Consider the following 15,622-nt stretch of genomic DNA (forward strand, 5'->3'; position numbering starts at 1 on the left):
TAAATGTACACTACTGTTACACCAGATATGAGTTGCACTGGGCAAGTGGGCAAGTATACGCTGTGAGCCTGACACACACGCTGGCAGGCAGGCAACTGCAATTAGATTACACAGGAAAAAAAAAAAAAGCAGACTGATGTTCTAGCCCTAAAAAGGGCTTTTTGGGGTGCTGTCCTTACAGCAGAGATCAGATGAGTCCTTCAGGACTGTAGTGGACACTGAACACACTAGCCTAGCTATCGATATCCCTATTAAATCAGCAGCAGCTACACTGTCCCTCCTCTCACTAAGAATGCAGCTTCCAAATGAATCTAAAATGGCTGCTGCACAGGAGGTGGGAGGGTCTGGGAGGGAGGGTCTGCTGCTGATTGGCTGGAATGTGTCTGCTGACTGTGAGGTACAGAGTCAAAGTTTACTCAATGATGACGAATAGGGGGCGGACCGAACATCGCATATGTTCGCCCGCCTCGGCGAACGCGAACAAGCTATGTTCGCCGGGAACTATTCGCCGGCGAACTATTCGCGACATCACTAGTTATCAGGCCAAAATCACCAGGGTCTGTAAATTTTTGATCAGGGTCATTTGGGTAGTTTCTGTTGTCATTATGATTTAAAAAGAGTAACACAGTTGATTGATAATAAATGGCTTCAGCCAAACACTAACCATGAGTAAAAGAAAAGTTTTTGTGTTATCATTCATATTCTCTGAAAAAATGGCCAAGAAATCATAAATTCTGCCAGGGTATGTAAACTTATGAGCACAACTGTATATACTGTACACACACCTATATGCATCTATATATACACACACATAGCAACACCTACATATATACATACACACCTATATTCATCTATATATATACACATAGCAACCCTACATATATACATCAATATACTGTACATCTATATACACACACACAGCAACACCTACATATATACATACACAGCTATATACATCTATATATACACACACACATAGCAACACCTACATATATACATACACACCTATATTCATCAAAATACACACACACACACACACACACACACAGCAACACCTACATATATACATACACACCTATATGCATCTATATATACACACACATAGCAACACCTACATATATACATACACACCTATATTCATCTAAATATACACACACAGCAACACCTACATATATACAAACACACCTATATGCATCTATATATACACACAGCAACACTTACATATATACATACACACCTATATGCATCTATATATACACACAGCAACACCTACATATATGCATACACACCTATATACATCTATATATACACACACATAGCAACACCTACATATATGCATACACACTTATATACATCTGTATATACACACACATAGCAACACCTACATATATACATACACACCTATATAGATCTATATATACACACACATAGCATCCCCTGCTGATTTTGTACGTTTGCCCACTGACAAAGAAATGATCAGTCACCTACACCTACATATATACATACACACCTATATTAATCTATATATACATACATACACACACACACCTATATACATCTATATATACACACACACATAGCAACACCTACATATATACATACACACCTATATACATCTATAGATACACACACACATAGCAACACCTACATATATACATACACACCTATATACATCTATATATATATATATATATATATATATATATACACACACACACATAGCAACACCTACATATATACATACACACCTATATACATCTATATATATATATATATATACACACACACACATAGCAACACCTACATATATACATACACACCTATATACATCTATATATATATATATATACACACACACACAGCAACACCTACATATATACATACACACCTATATACATCTATATATATACACACACATAGCAACACCTACATATATACATACACACCTATATACATCTATATATATATATATACACACACACACACACATAGCAACACCTACATATATACATACACACCTATATACATCTATATATACACACACACATACATAGCAACACCTACATATATGCATACACACTTATATACATCTATATATACACACACACACAGCAACACCTACATATATGCATACACACTTATATACATCTATATATACACACACACACATAGCAACACCTACAAATATGCATACACACTTATATACATCTATATACACACACACATACATAGCAACACCTACATATATACATACACACCTATATACATCTATATATATATACACACACATAGCAACACCTACATATATGCATACACACTTATATACATCTATATATACACACACACACACACATAGCAACACCTACATATATACATACACACCTATATACATCTATATATATATATACACACACACACATAGCAACACCTACATATATACATATACACCTATTATACATCTATATATACACAAATACATAACAAAACTGGTCTGGGAGGTTGCCAAGAGGCCTACAGCAACATTAAGGGAGCTGCAGGAATATCTGGCAAGTACTGGCTGTGTGGTACATGTGACAACAATCTCACTTATTCTTCATATATCTGGGTTATGGGGTAGAGTGGCAAGACAGAAGCCTTTTCTTACAAAAAAAAACATCCAAGCCCGGCTAAATTTAAAAAAAAAAACACATCTGAAGTTTACCAAAAGCATGTTACAAAAGGTGTTCTGGTCTGATGAAACCAAAGTTGAACTTTTTGGCCATAATTCCAAAAGATATGTTTGGCGCAAAAACAACACTGCACATCACCAAAAGAACACCATACCCACAGTGAAGCATGGTGGTGTCAGCATCATGCTTTGGGGCTGTTTTTCTTCAGCTAGAACTGGGGCCTTAGTCAAGGTAGAGGGAATTATGAACAGTTCCAAATACCAGACAATATTGGCACAAAACCTTCAGGCTTCTGCTAGAAAGCTGAACATTAAGAGGAACTTCATCTTTCAGCATGACAACGACCCAAAGCATAGATCCAAATCAACAAAGGAATGGCTTCACCAGAAGAAGATTAAAGTTTTGGGATGGCCCAGCCAGAGCCCAGACCTGAATCCAATTCAAAATCTGTGGGGTGATCTGAAGAGGGCTGTGCACAGGAGATGCCCTCGCATTCTGACAGATTTAGAGTATTTTTGCAAAGAAGAGTGGGCAAATCTTGGCAAGTCAAGATGTGCCATGCTGAAAAACTCATACCCAAAAAGACTGAGTGCTGTAATTAAATCAAAATGTGCTTCAATAAAGTATTAGTGCACACTTATGCAACCATATTATTTTATATTTTTATTTCCCTTTACCTAAAAGATTTCAGTTTGTTTTTCAATTGAGATGTACAGTTTATAGGTCACATTAAAGGTGGAAAAAGTTCTGAAATTATTTTTCTCATTGTTTACATCACAGAAACCTGACATTTTAACAGAGGTGTGTAGACTTTTTATATCCACTGTATATACACACACACATAGCAACACTACATATATACATACACACACACCTATATATACACACACACAGCAACACCTACATACAGTATATACATATATATATATATATACACACACAACAGCAACACTACATATATACACACACAGCAACACCTACATATATACACCTATAACCATCTATATATATATATATATATATATATATATATATATATATATATATATATATATATATATATACACACACACACAAATATCAACAACTACATATATACATATAGACCTATATTCATCTAAATATACACACACATAGCAACACCTGCATACAGTGAGGGGAAAAATTATTTGATCCCCTGCCGATTTTGTACGTTTGCCCACTGACAAAGAAATGTTCAGTCTAGAATTTTAATGGCAGGTTTATTTGAACAGTGAGAGACAAAATAACAAAAAAATCCAAAAAATCGCATTTCAAAAAAGTTATAAATTGATTTGCATTTTAATGAGTGAAATAAGTATTTGACCCCTTTGCAAAACATGACTTAGTGCTTGGTGGCAAAACCTTTGTTGGCAATCACAGAGGTCAGACGTTTCTTGTAGTTGGCCACCAGGTTTGCACACATTTTAGGAGACATTTTGTCCCACTCCTCTTTGCAGATCCTCTCCAAGTCATAAAGGTGTTGAGGTGATGTTTGGCAACTCGAACCTTCAGCTCCCTCCACAGATTTTCTATGGGGTTAAGGTCTGGAGACTGGCTAGGCTACTCCAGGACCTTAATGTGCTTCTTCTTGAGCCACTCCTTTGTTGCCTTGGCCGTGTGTTTTGGGTCATTGTCATGATGGAATACCCATCCGAGACCCATTTTCAATGCCCTGGCTGAAGGAAGGGGTTCTTACCCAAGATTTGACGGTACATGGCCACTTCCATCGTCCCTTTAATGCGGTGAAGGTGTCCTGTCCCCCAAGCAAAAAAACACCCCCAAAGCATAAATGTTTCCACCTCCATGTTTGACGGTGGGGATGGGGCCGTAGGCAGCATTCCTCCTCCTCCAAACACGGCGAGTTGAGTTGATGCCAAAGAGCTTAATTTTGGTCTCACCTGACCACAACACTTTCACCCAGTTCTCCTATGAATCATTCAGATGTTCACTGGAAAACTTCAGACGGGCTATACATGTGCTTTCTTGAGCAGGGGGACCTTGCGGACGCTGCAGGATTTCAGTCCTTCACGGCGTAGTGTGTTGCCAATTGTTTTCTTGGTGACTATGGTCCCAGCTGCCTTGAGATCACTGACAAGATCCTCCCATGTACTTCTAGGCTGATTCCTCACCGTTCTCATGATCATTGAAACTCCACGAGGTGAGATCTTGCATGGAGCCCCAGACCGACAGTTATTTTGTGTTTCTTACATTTGCGAATAATTGCACCGACTGTTGTCATCTTCTCACCAAGCTGCTTGGTGATGGTCTTGTAGCCCAATCCAGCCTTGTGTAGGTCAACAATCTTGTCCCTGACATCCTTGGACAGCTCTTTGGTCTTGGCCATTGTGGAGAGTTTGGAATCTGATTGATTAATTACTTCTGTGGACAGGTGTCTTTTATACAGGTAACAAGCTGAGATTAGGCACACTCCTTTTAAGAGACATAAAAGACACCTGGGAGCCAGAAATTTTGATGATTGATAGGGGATCAAATACTTTATTCACTCATTAAAATGCAAATCAGTTTATAACTTTTTGAAATGTGTTTTTTTGATTTTTTGTTGTTGTTATTCTGTCTCTCACTGTTCAAATAAACCTACCATTGAAATTATAGACTGATCATTTCTTTGTCAGTGGGCAAACGTACAAAATCAGCAGGGGATAAAAAAAAAATTTCCTCACTGTATATACATACACACCTATATACATCTATACACAGCAACACCTACATATATACATACACACCTATATACACACACACACATAGCAACAAATACATACAGGGAGTGCAGAATTATTAGGCAAGTTGTATTTTTGAGGATTAATTTTATTATTGAACAACAACCATGTTCTCAATGAACCCAAAAAACTCATTAATATCAAAGCTGAATAGTTTTGGAAGTAGTTTTTAGTTTGTTTTTAGTTATAGCTATTTTAGGGGGATATCTGTGTGTGCAGGTGACTATTACTGTGCATAATTATTAGGCAACTTAACAAAAAACAAATATATACCCATTTCAATTATTTATTTTTACCAGTGAAACCAATATAACATCTCAACATTCACAAATATACATTTCTGACATTCAAAAACAAAACAAAAACAAATCAGTGACAATATAGCCACCTTTCTTTGCAAGGACACTCAAAAGCCTGCCATCCATGGATTCTGTCAGTGTTTTGATCTGTTCACCATCAACATTGCGTGCAGCAGCAACCACAGCCTCCCAGACACTGTTCAGAGAGGTGTACTGTTTTCCCTCCTTGTAAATCTCACATTTCATGATGGACCACAGGTTCTCAATGGGGTTCAGATCAGGTGAACAAGGAGGCCATGTCATTAGATTTTCTTCTTTTATACCCTTTCTTGCCAGCCACGCTGTGGAGTACTTGGACGCGTGTGATGGAGCATTGTCCTGCATGAAAATCATGTTTTTCTTGAAGGATGCAGACTTCTTCCTGTACCACTGCTTGAAGAAGGTGTCTTCCAGAAACTGGCAGTAGGACTGGGAGTTGAGCTTGACTCCATCCTCAACCCGAAAAGGCCCCACCAGCTCATCTTTGATGATACCAGCCCAAACCAGTACTCCACCTCCACCTTGCTGGCGTCTGAGTCGGACTGGAGCTCTCTGCCCTTTACCAATCCAGCCACGGGCCCATCCATCTGGCCCATCAAGACTCACTCTCATTTCATCAGTCCATAAAACCTTTGAAAAATCAGTCTTGAGATATTTCTTGGCCCAGTCTTGACGTTTCAGCTTGTGTGTCTTGTTCAGTGGTGGTCGTCTTTCAGCCTTTCTTACCTTGGCCATGTCTCTGAGTATTGCACACCTTGTGCTTTTGGGCACTCCAGTGATGTTGCAGCTCTGAAATATGGCCAAACTTGTGGCAAGTGGCATCTTGGCAGCTGCACGCTTGACTTTTCTCAGTTCATGGGCAGTTATTTTGCGCCTTGGTTTTTCCACACGCTTCTTGCGACCCTGTTGACTATTTTGAATGAAACGCTTGATTGTTCGATGATCACGCTTCAGAAGCTTTGCAATTTTAAGAGTGCTGCATCCCTCTGCAATATATCTCACTATTTTTGACTTTTCTGAGCCTGTCAAGTCCTTCTTTTGACCCATTTTGCCAAAGGAAAGGAAGTTGCCTAATAATTATGCACACCTGATATAGGGTGTTGATGTCATTAGACCACACCCCTTCTCATTACAGAGATGCACATCACCTAATATGCTTAATTGGTAGTAGGCTTTCGAGCCTATACAGCTTGGAGTAAGACAACATGCATAAAGAGGATGATGTGGTCAAAATACTCATTTGCCTAATAATTATGCACTCCCTGTATATACATACACACCTATATATATCTATATACACACACACACACACATAGCAACAAATACATATATACAGTGGGTATTGAAAAGAATCACCCCCTTGGAAATAATGACATTTTGTTGCTTTCCAGCTGAAAATAAAGACAGACACAGTTTTTGTTTATCCAGTTGTAATTACTCACTGCAACTTATAACATCCAAGTGAAAGATATAACACCAAAATGTCAGGCAAAAATAAAGACAATTCAAAAACAGAATCACTGAGTTGCAAAAAGGATCACCCCCCTGTGTCAGTATTTTGTTAAACCACCTTTTGCTTTAATTACAGTCTGTTGGGATTTGTCTCTACTAACTTTGCACATCTAGACTGTGCAATATTTGCCCACTCTTTGCAGAACTGCTCCAGTTCCGTTACATTTGATTGTGACCGTTTGTGGACTGCAGTCTTCAAGTCATGCCACAGATATTTAATGGGGTTTAAGTCTGGGCTCTGACTAGGCCATGCAAGGACATTCACCTTTTACTCCTTCAACCACTGTGTGGTCATTTTTGCTGTCTGCTTTGGGTCATTGTCATGTTGGAAGGTAAACCTTCTTCCCATTAACAACTTCTTGGCAGAGGGCAGCAGTTTATCCTTAAGAATTTGACTGTATTTTGCCCCATCCATTATTCCTTCTATCCTGACAAGTGCTCCAGTGCCTGCTGCAGAGAGACACCTCCATGCTGTGTTATGGCAAAGCTCAGTCATGACTGCATGTGGCCTTTCTTGAGGAATTGTTTTTTTTCTTGAAACCCTCCCATAGAAGCCACATTTGTGAAGAACTTGTGTTATTGTTGTCACATGCACACAATGACCACTCTTTGTCATAAATTCCTGCAACTGCTTTAGAGTTGCTGTGTTGGCCTCTTGGTAGCCTCTCTGACCAGTTTCCTCCTGGCTCTTTCATTCAATTTGGGGTGACATCCTGATCCAGAGAGGGTCTGTGTTGTACCAAATACCTTCCACTTCTTAATAATAGACTTCACTGTGGTTCTAGGCATTGATAAAGCCTTTGATATTTTCTTGTATCCATCTCCTGACTTGTGCCTGTCCACAACTTTATCCCTGAGATCTTTTGACAGTGCCTTGCCACCCATAGTTGATTGTTTGCTTCAGTTGCACTAACAGGGACTGAGATGCTCCAGGAAAGCTCTTTTCATGCTGAGCTAATCAATATGCCCACAGCTGATCACAGTTGAAGGTAAAATGGCTTTGTGTGAGCCATTGAGAAGGTGATTAGCTACACCTGATTGAGTTTACAAGTAATTTTAGGAGGGGGTGATCCTTTTTCCAACTCAGTGATTCTGTTTTTGTCTTTATTTTTGCCTGACATGTTGGTGTTGTATATTTCACTTGGATGTTATAAGCTGCACTGAGTAATTACAACTGGATAAACAAAAACATAATTTATGTAAGAACTTACCTGATAAATTCATTTCTTTCATATTAGCAAGAGTCCATGAGCTAGTGACGTATGGGATATACATTCCTACCAGGAGGGGCAAAGTTTCCCAAACCTCAAAATGCCTATAAATACACCCCTCACCACACCCACAATTCAGTTTAACGAATAGCCAAGAAGTGGGGTGATAAGAAAAAAGTGCCAAAGCATATAAAATAAGGAATTGGAATAATTGTGCTTTATAAAAAAAAATCATAACCACCCCAAAAAAAGGGCGGGCCTCATGGACTCTTGCTAATATGAAAGAAATGAATTTATCAGGTAAGTTCTTACATAAATTATGTTTTCTTTCATGTAATTAGCAAGAGTCCATGAGCTAGTGACGTATGGGATAATGATTACCCAAGATGTGGATCTTTCCACACAAGAGTCACTAGAGAGGGAGGGATAAAATAAAGACAGCCAATTCCTGCTGAAAATAATCCACACCCAAAATAAAGTTTAACGAAAAACATAAGCAGAAGATTCAAACTGAAACCGCTGCCTGAAGTACTTTTCTACCAAAAACTGCTTCAGAAGAAGAAAATACATCAAAATGGTAGAATTTAGTAAAAGTATGCAAAGAGGACCAAGTTGCTGCTTTGCAAATCTGATCAACCGAAGCTTCATTCCTAAACGCCCAGGAAGTAGAAACTGACCTAGTAGAATGAGCTGTAATTCTCTGAGGCGGAGTTTTACCCGACTCAACATAGGCAAGATGAATTAAAGATTTCAACCAAGATGCCAAAGAAATGGCAGAAGCTTTCTGGCCTTTTCTAGAACCGGAAAAGATAACAAATAGACTAGAAGTCTTTCTGAAAGATTTAGTAGCTTCAACATAATATTTCAAAGCTCTAACAACATCCAAAGAATGCAGCGATTTCTCCTTAGAATTCTTAGGATTAGGACATAATGAAGGAACCACAATTTCTCTACTAATGTTGTTGGAATTCACAACTTTAGATAAAAATTCAAAAGAAGTTCGCAACACCGCCTTATCCTGATGAAAAATCAGAAAAGGAGACTCACAAGAAAGAGCAGATAATTCAGAAACTCTTCTGGCAGAAGAGATGGCCAAAAGGAACAAAACTTTCCAAGAAAGTAATTTAATGTCCAATGAATGCATAGGTTCAAACGGAGGAGCTTGAAGAGCCCCCAGAACCAAATTCAAACTCCAAGGAGGAGAAATTGACTTAATGACAGGTTTTATACGAACCAAAGCTTGTACAAAACAATGAATATCAGGAAGAATAGCAATCTTTCTGTGAAAAAGAACAGAAAGAGCAGAGATTTGTCCTTTCAAGGAACTTGCGGACAAACCTTTATCTAAACCATCCTGAAGAAACTGTAAAATTCTCGGAATTCTAAAAGAATGCCAAGAAAAATGATGAGAAATACACCAAGAAATATAAGTCTTCCAGACTCTATAATATATCTCTCTAGATACAGATTTACGAGCCTGTAACATAGTATTAATCACAGCGTCAGAGAAACCTCTTTGACGAAGAATCAAGCGTTCAATCTCCATACCTTTAAATTTAAGGATTTCAGATCCTGATGGAAAAAAGGACCTTGTGACAGAAGGTCTGGTCTTAACGGAAGAGTCCACGGTTGGCAAGAGGCCATCCGGACAAGATCCGCATACCAAAACCTGTTAGGCCATGCCGGAGCTACCAGCAGAACAAACGAGCATTCCTTCAGAATCTTGGAGATTACTCTTGGAAGAAGAACTAGAGGCGGAAAGATATAGGCAGGATGATACTTCCAAGGAAGTGATAATGCATCCACTGCCTCCGCCTGAGGATCCCGGGATCTGGACAGATACCTGGGAAGTTTCTTGTTTAGATGGGACGCCATCAAATCTATTTCTGGAAGTTCCCACATTTGAACGATCTGAAGAAATACCTCTGGGTGAAGAGACCATTCGCCTGGATGCAACGTTTGGCGACTGAGATAATCCGCTTCCCAATTGTCTACACCTGGGATATGAACCGCAGAGATTAGACAGGAGCTGGATTCCGCCCAAACCAAAATTCGAGATACTTCTTTCATAGCCAGAGGACTGTGAGTTCCTCCTTGATGATTGATGTATGCCACAGTTGTGATATTGTCTGTCTGAAAACAAATGAACGATTCTCTCTTCAGAAGAGGCCAAAACTGAAGAGCTCTGAAAATTGCACGGAGTTCCAAAATATTGATCGGTAATCTCACCTCCTGAGATTCCCAAACTCCTTGTGCCGTCAGAGATTCCCACACAGCTCCCCAACCTGTGAGACTTGCATCTGTTGAAATTACAGTCCAGGTCGGAAGCACAAAAGAAGCCCCCTGAATTAAACAATGGTGATCTGTCCACCGCGTTAGAGAGTGTCGAACAATCGGTTTTAAAGATATTAATTGAGATATCTTTGTGTAATCCTTGCACCATTGATTCAGCATACAAAGCTGAAGAGGTCGCATGTGAAAACGAGCAAAGGGGATCGCGTCCGATGCAGCAGTCATAAGACCTAGAATTTCCATGCATAAGGCTACCGAAGGGAATGATTGTGACTGAAGGTTTCGACAAGCTGCCATCAGTTTTAGACGCCTCTTGTCTGTTAAGGACAGAGTCATGGACACTGAATCTATTTGGAAACCCAGAAAGGTTACCCTTGTCTGAGGAATCAATGAAATTTTTGGTAAATTGATCCTCCAACCATGATCTTGAAGAAACAACACAAGTCGATTCGTATGAAATTCTGCTAAATGTAAAGACTGAGCAAGTACCAAGATATCGTCCAAATAAGGAAATACCACAATACCCTGTTCTCTGATTACAGACAGAAGGGCACCGAGAACCTTTGTAAAAATTCTTGGAGCTGTAGCAAGGCCAAACGGCAGAGCCACAAACTGGTAATGCTTGTCCAGAAAAGAGAATCTCAGGAACCGATAATGATCCGGATGAATCGGAATATGCAGATATGCATCCTGTAAATCTATTGTGGACATATAATTCCCTTGCTGAACAAAAGGCAAGATAGTCCTTACAGTTACCATCTTGAACGTTGGTATCCTTACATAACGATTCAATATTTTTAGATCCAGAACTGGTCTGAAGGAATTCTCCTTCTTTGGTACAATGAAGAGATTTGAATAAAACCCCATCCCCTGTTCCAGAACTGGAACTGGCACAATTACTCCAGTCAACTCTAGATCTGAAACACAATTCAGAAATGCTTGAGCTTTTACTGGATTTACTGGGATACGGGAAAGAAAAAATCTCTTTGCAGGAGGTCTCAACTTGAAACCAATTCTGTACCCTTCTGAAACAATGTTCTGAATCCAAAGATTGTGAACAGAAGTGATCCAAATTTCTTTGAAAAAAAGTAACCTGCCCCCTACCAGCTGAGCTGGAATGAGGGCCGCACCTTCATGTGGACTTAGAAGCAGGCTTTGCCTTTCTGGCTGGCTTGGATTTATTCCAGATTGGAGATGGTTTCCAAACTGAAACTGCTCCTGAGGATGAAGGATCAGGTTTTTGTTCTTTGTTGAAACGAAAGGAACGAAAACGATTATTAGCTCTGTTTTTACCCTTAGATTTTTTATCCTGTGGTAAAAAAGTTCCTTTCCCGCCAGTAACAGTTGAAATAATAGAATCCAACTGAGAACCAAATAATTTGTTACCCTGGAAAGAAATGGAAAGTAGAGTTGATTTAGAAGCCATATCAGCATTCCAAGTCTTAAGCCATAAAGCTCTTCTAGCTAAAATAGCTAGAGACATAAACCTGACATCAACCCTGATAATATCAAAGATGGCATCACAGATAAAATTATTAGCATGCTGAAGAAGAATAATAATATCATGAGAATCATGATGTGTTACTTGTTGCGCTAAGGTTTCCAACCAAAAAGTTGAAGCTGCAGCAACATCAGCCAAAGATATAGCAGGTCTAAGAAGATTACCTGAACACAGATAAGCTTTTCTTAGAAAGGATTCAATTTTCCTATCTAAAGGATCCTTAAACGAAGTACCATCTGACGTAGGAATAGTAGTACGTTTAGCAAGGGTAGAAATAGCCCCATCAACCTTAGGGATTTTGTCCCAAAATTCTAATCTGTCAGACGGCACAGGATATAATTGCTTAAATTGAGTAAATGAATTACCCAATTTATCCCATTCTTTGGAAATTACTGCAGAAATAGCATTAGGAACAGGAAAAACTTCTGGAATAACCACAGGAGATTTAAATACCTTATCCAAACGTTTAGAATTAGTATCAAGAGGACCAGAATCCTCTATTTCTAAAGCAATTAGAACTTCTTTAAGTAAAGAACGAATAAATTCCATTTTAAATAAATATGAAGATTTATCAGCATCAACCTCTGAACCAGAAGAGTCATCAGAATCAGAATGATGATGTTCATTTAAAAATTCATCTGTTGGGAGAGAAGTTTTAAAAGATTTTTTACGTTTACTAGAAGGAGAAATAACAGACATAGCCTTCTTTATGGATTCAGAAACAAAATCTCTTATGTCATCAGGAACATTCTGCACCTTAGATGTTGAAGGAACTGCAACAGGCAATGGTACTTTACTAAAGGAAATATTATCTGCATTAACAAGTTTGTCATGACAATCAATACAAACAACAGCTGGAGGAATAGCTACCAAAAGTTTACAGCAGATACACTTAGCTTTGGTAGATCCAGCACTAGACAGCGATTTTTCTGTAGTATCTTCTGACTCAGATGCAACGTGAGACATCTTGCAATATGTAAGAGAAAAAACAACAACATATAAAGCAAAATTGATCAAATTCCTTAAATGACAGTTTCAGGAATGGGAAAAAATGCCAAAGAACAAGCTTCTAGCAACCAGAAGCAATGAAAAATGAGACTTAAATAATGTGGAGACAAAAGCGACGCCCATATTTTTTAGCGCCAAATAAGACGCCCACATTATTTGGCGCCTAAATGCTTTTTGGCGCCAAAAATGACGCCACATCCGGAACGCCGACATTTTTGGCGCAAAATAACGTCAAAAATGACGCAACTTCCGGCGACACGTATGACGCCGGAAACGGAAAAGAATTTTTGCGCCAAAAAAGTCCGCGCCAAGAATGACACAATAAAATGAAGCATTTTCAGCCCCCGCGAGCCTAACAGCCCACAGGGAAAAAAGTCAAATTTTTGAGGTAAGAAAAAATATGATAATTTAAAGCATAATCCCAAATATGAAACTGACTGTCTGGAAATAAGGAAAGTTGAACATTCTGAGTCAAGGCAAATAAATGTTTGAATACATATATTTAGAACTTTATAAATAAAGTGCCCAACCATAGCTTAGAGTGTCACAGAAAATAAGACTTACTTACCCCAGGACACTCATCTACATGTTGTAGAAAGCCAAACCAGTACTGAAACGAGAATCAGCAGAGGTAATGGTATATATAAGAGTATATCGTCGATCTGAAAAGGGAGGTAAGAGATGAATCTCTACGACCGATAACAGAGAACCTATGAAATAGACCCCGTAGAAGGAGATCACTGCATTCAAATAGGCAATACTCTCCTCACATCCCTCTGACATTCACTGCACGCTGAGAGGAAAACCGGGCTCCAACTTGCTGCGGAGCGCATATCAACGTAGAATCTAGCACAAACTTACTTCACCACCTCCATCGGAGGCAAAGTTTGTAAAACTGATTTGTGGGTGTGGTGAGGGGTGTATTTATAGGCATTTTGAGGTTTGGGAAACTTTGCCCCTCCTGGTAGGAATGTATATCCCATACGTCACTAGCTCATGGACTCTTGCTAATTACATGAAAGAAAAATGTGTCTGTCTTTATTTCAGGCTGCAAAGCAACAAAATGTGATTATTTTCAAGGGGCGTGATTCTTTTCAATACCCACTGTACATACACAACTATATACATCTATATATATATACACACACACACAGCAACACTTACATTTATACATACACGCACACACAGCAACACTTACATATATACATACACACTAATATACATCTATATACACACACACATACATAGCAACACCTACATATATACATACACACATAGCAACATCTATATATACACACAGCAACACCTACATATATACATACACACATAGCAACATCTATATATACACACAGCAACACCTACATATATACATACACACATAGCAACATCTATATATACACACAGCAACACCTACATATATGCATACACACTTATATACATCTATATATACACACACACACATAGCAACACCTACATATATACATACACACTTATATACATCTATATATACACACACACACATAGCAACACCTACATATATACATACACACTTATATACATCTATATATATATACACACATACACACATAGCAACACCTACATATATACATACACACATAGCAACATCTATATATACACACAGCAACACCTACATATATACATACACACATAGCAACATCTATATATACACATAGCAAAACCTACATATATGCATACACACTTATATACATCTATATATACACACACACACATAGCAACACCTACATATATACATACACACTTATATACATCTATATATACACACACACACATAGCAACACCTACATATATACATACACACTTATATACATCTATATATATATACACACACACACATAGCAACACCTACATATATGCATACACACTTATATACATCTATATACACACACACATACATAGCAACACCTACATATATGCATACACACTTATATACATCTATATATACACACACACATACATAGCAACACCTACATATATGCATACACACTTATATACATCTATATATACACACACACATACATAGCAACACCTACATATATGCATACACACTTATATACATCTATATATACACACACACACACACACACACACACATAGCAACACCTACATATATGCATACACACTTATATACATCTATATATACACACACACATACATAGCAACACCTACATATATACATACACACATAAATACATCTATACATACACACAGCAACACCTACATATATACATAAACACACATAGAAACACTTACATATATACATACCTATTTACATTTATATATACATATACAC

Source organism: Bombina bombina, chromosome 8, assembly GCF_027579735.1.
Source record: "Bombina bombina isolate aBomBom1 chromosome 8, aBomBom1.pri, whole genome shotgun sequence".
Taxonomy (NCBI): domain Eukaryota; kingdom Metazoa; phylum Chordata; class Amphibia; order Anura; family Bombinatoridae; genus Bombina; species Bombina bombina.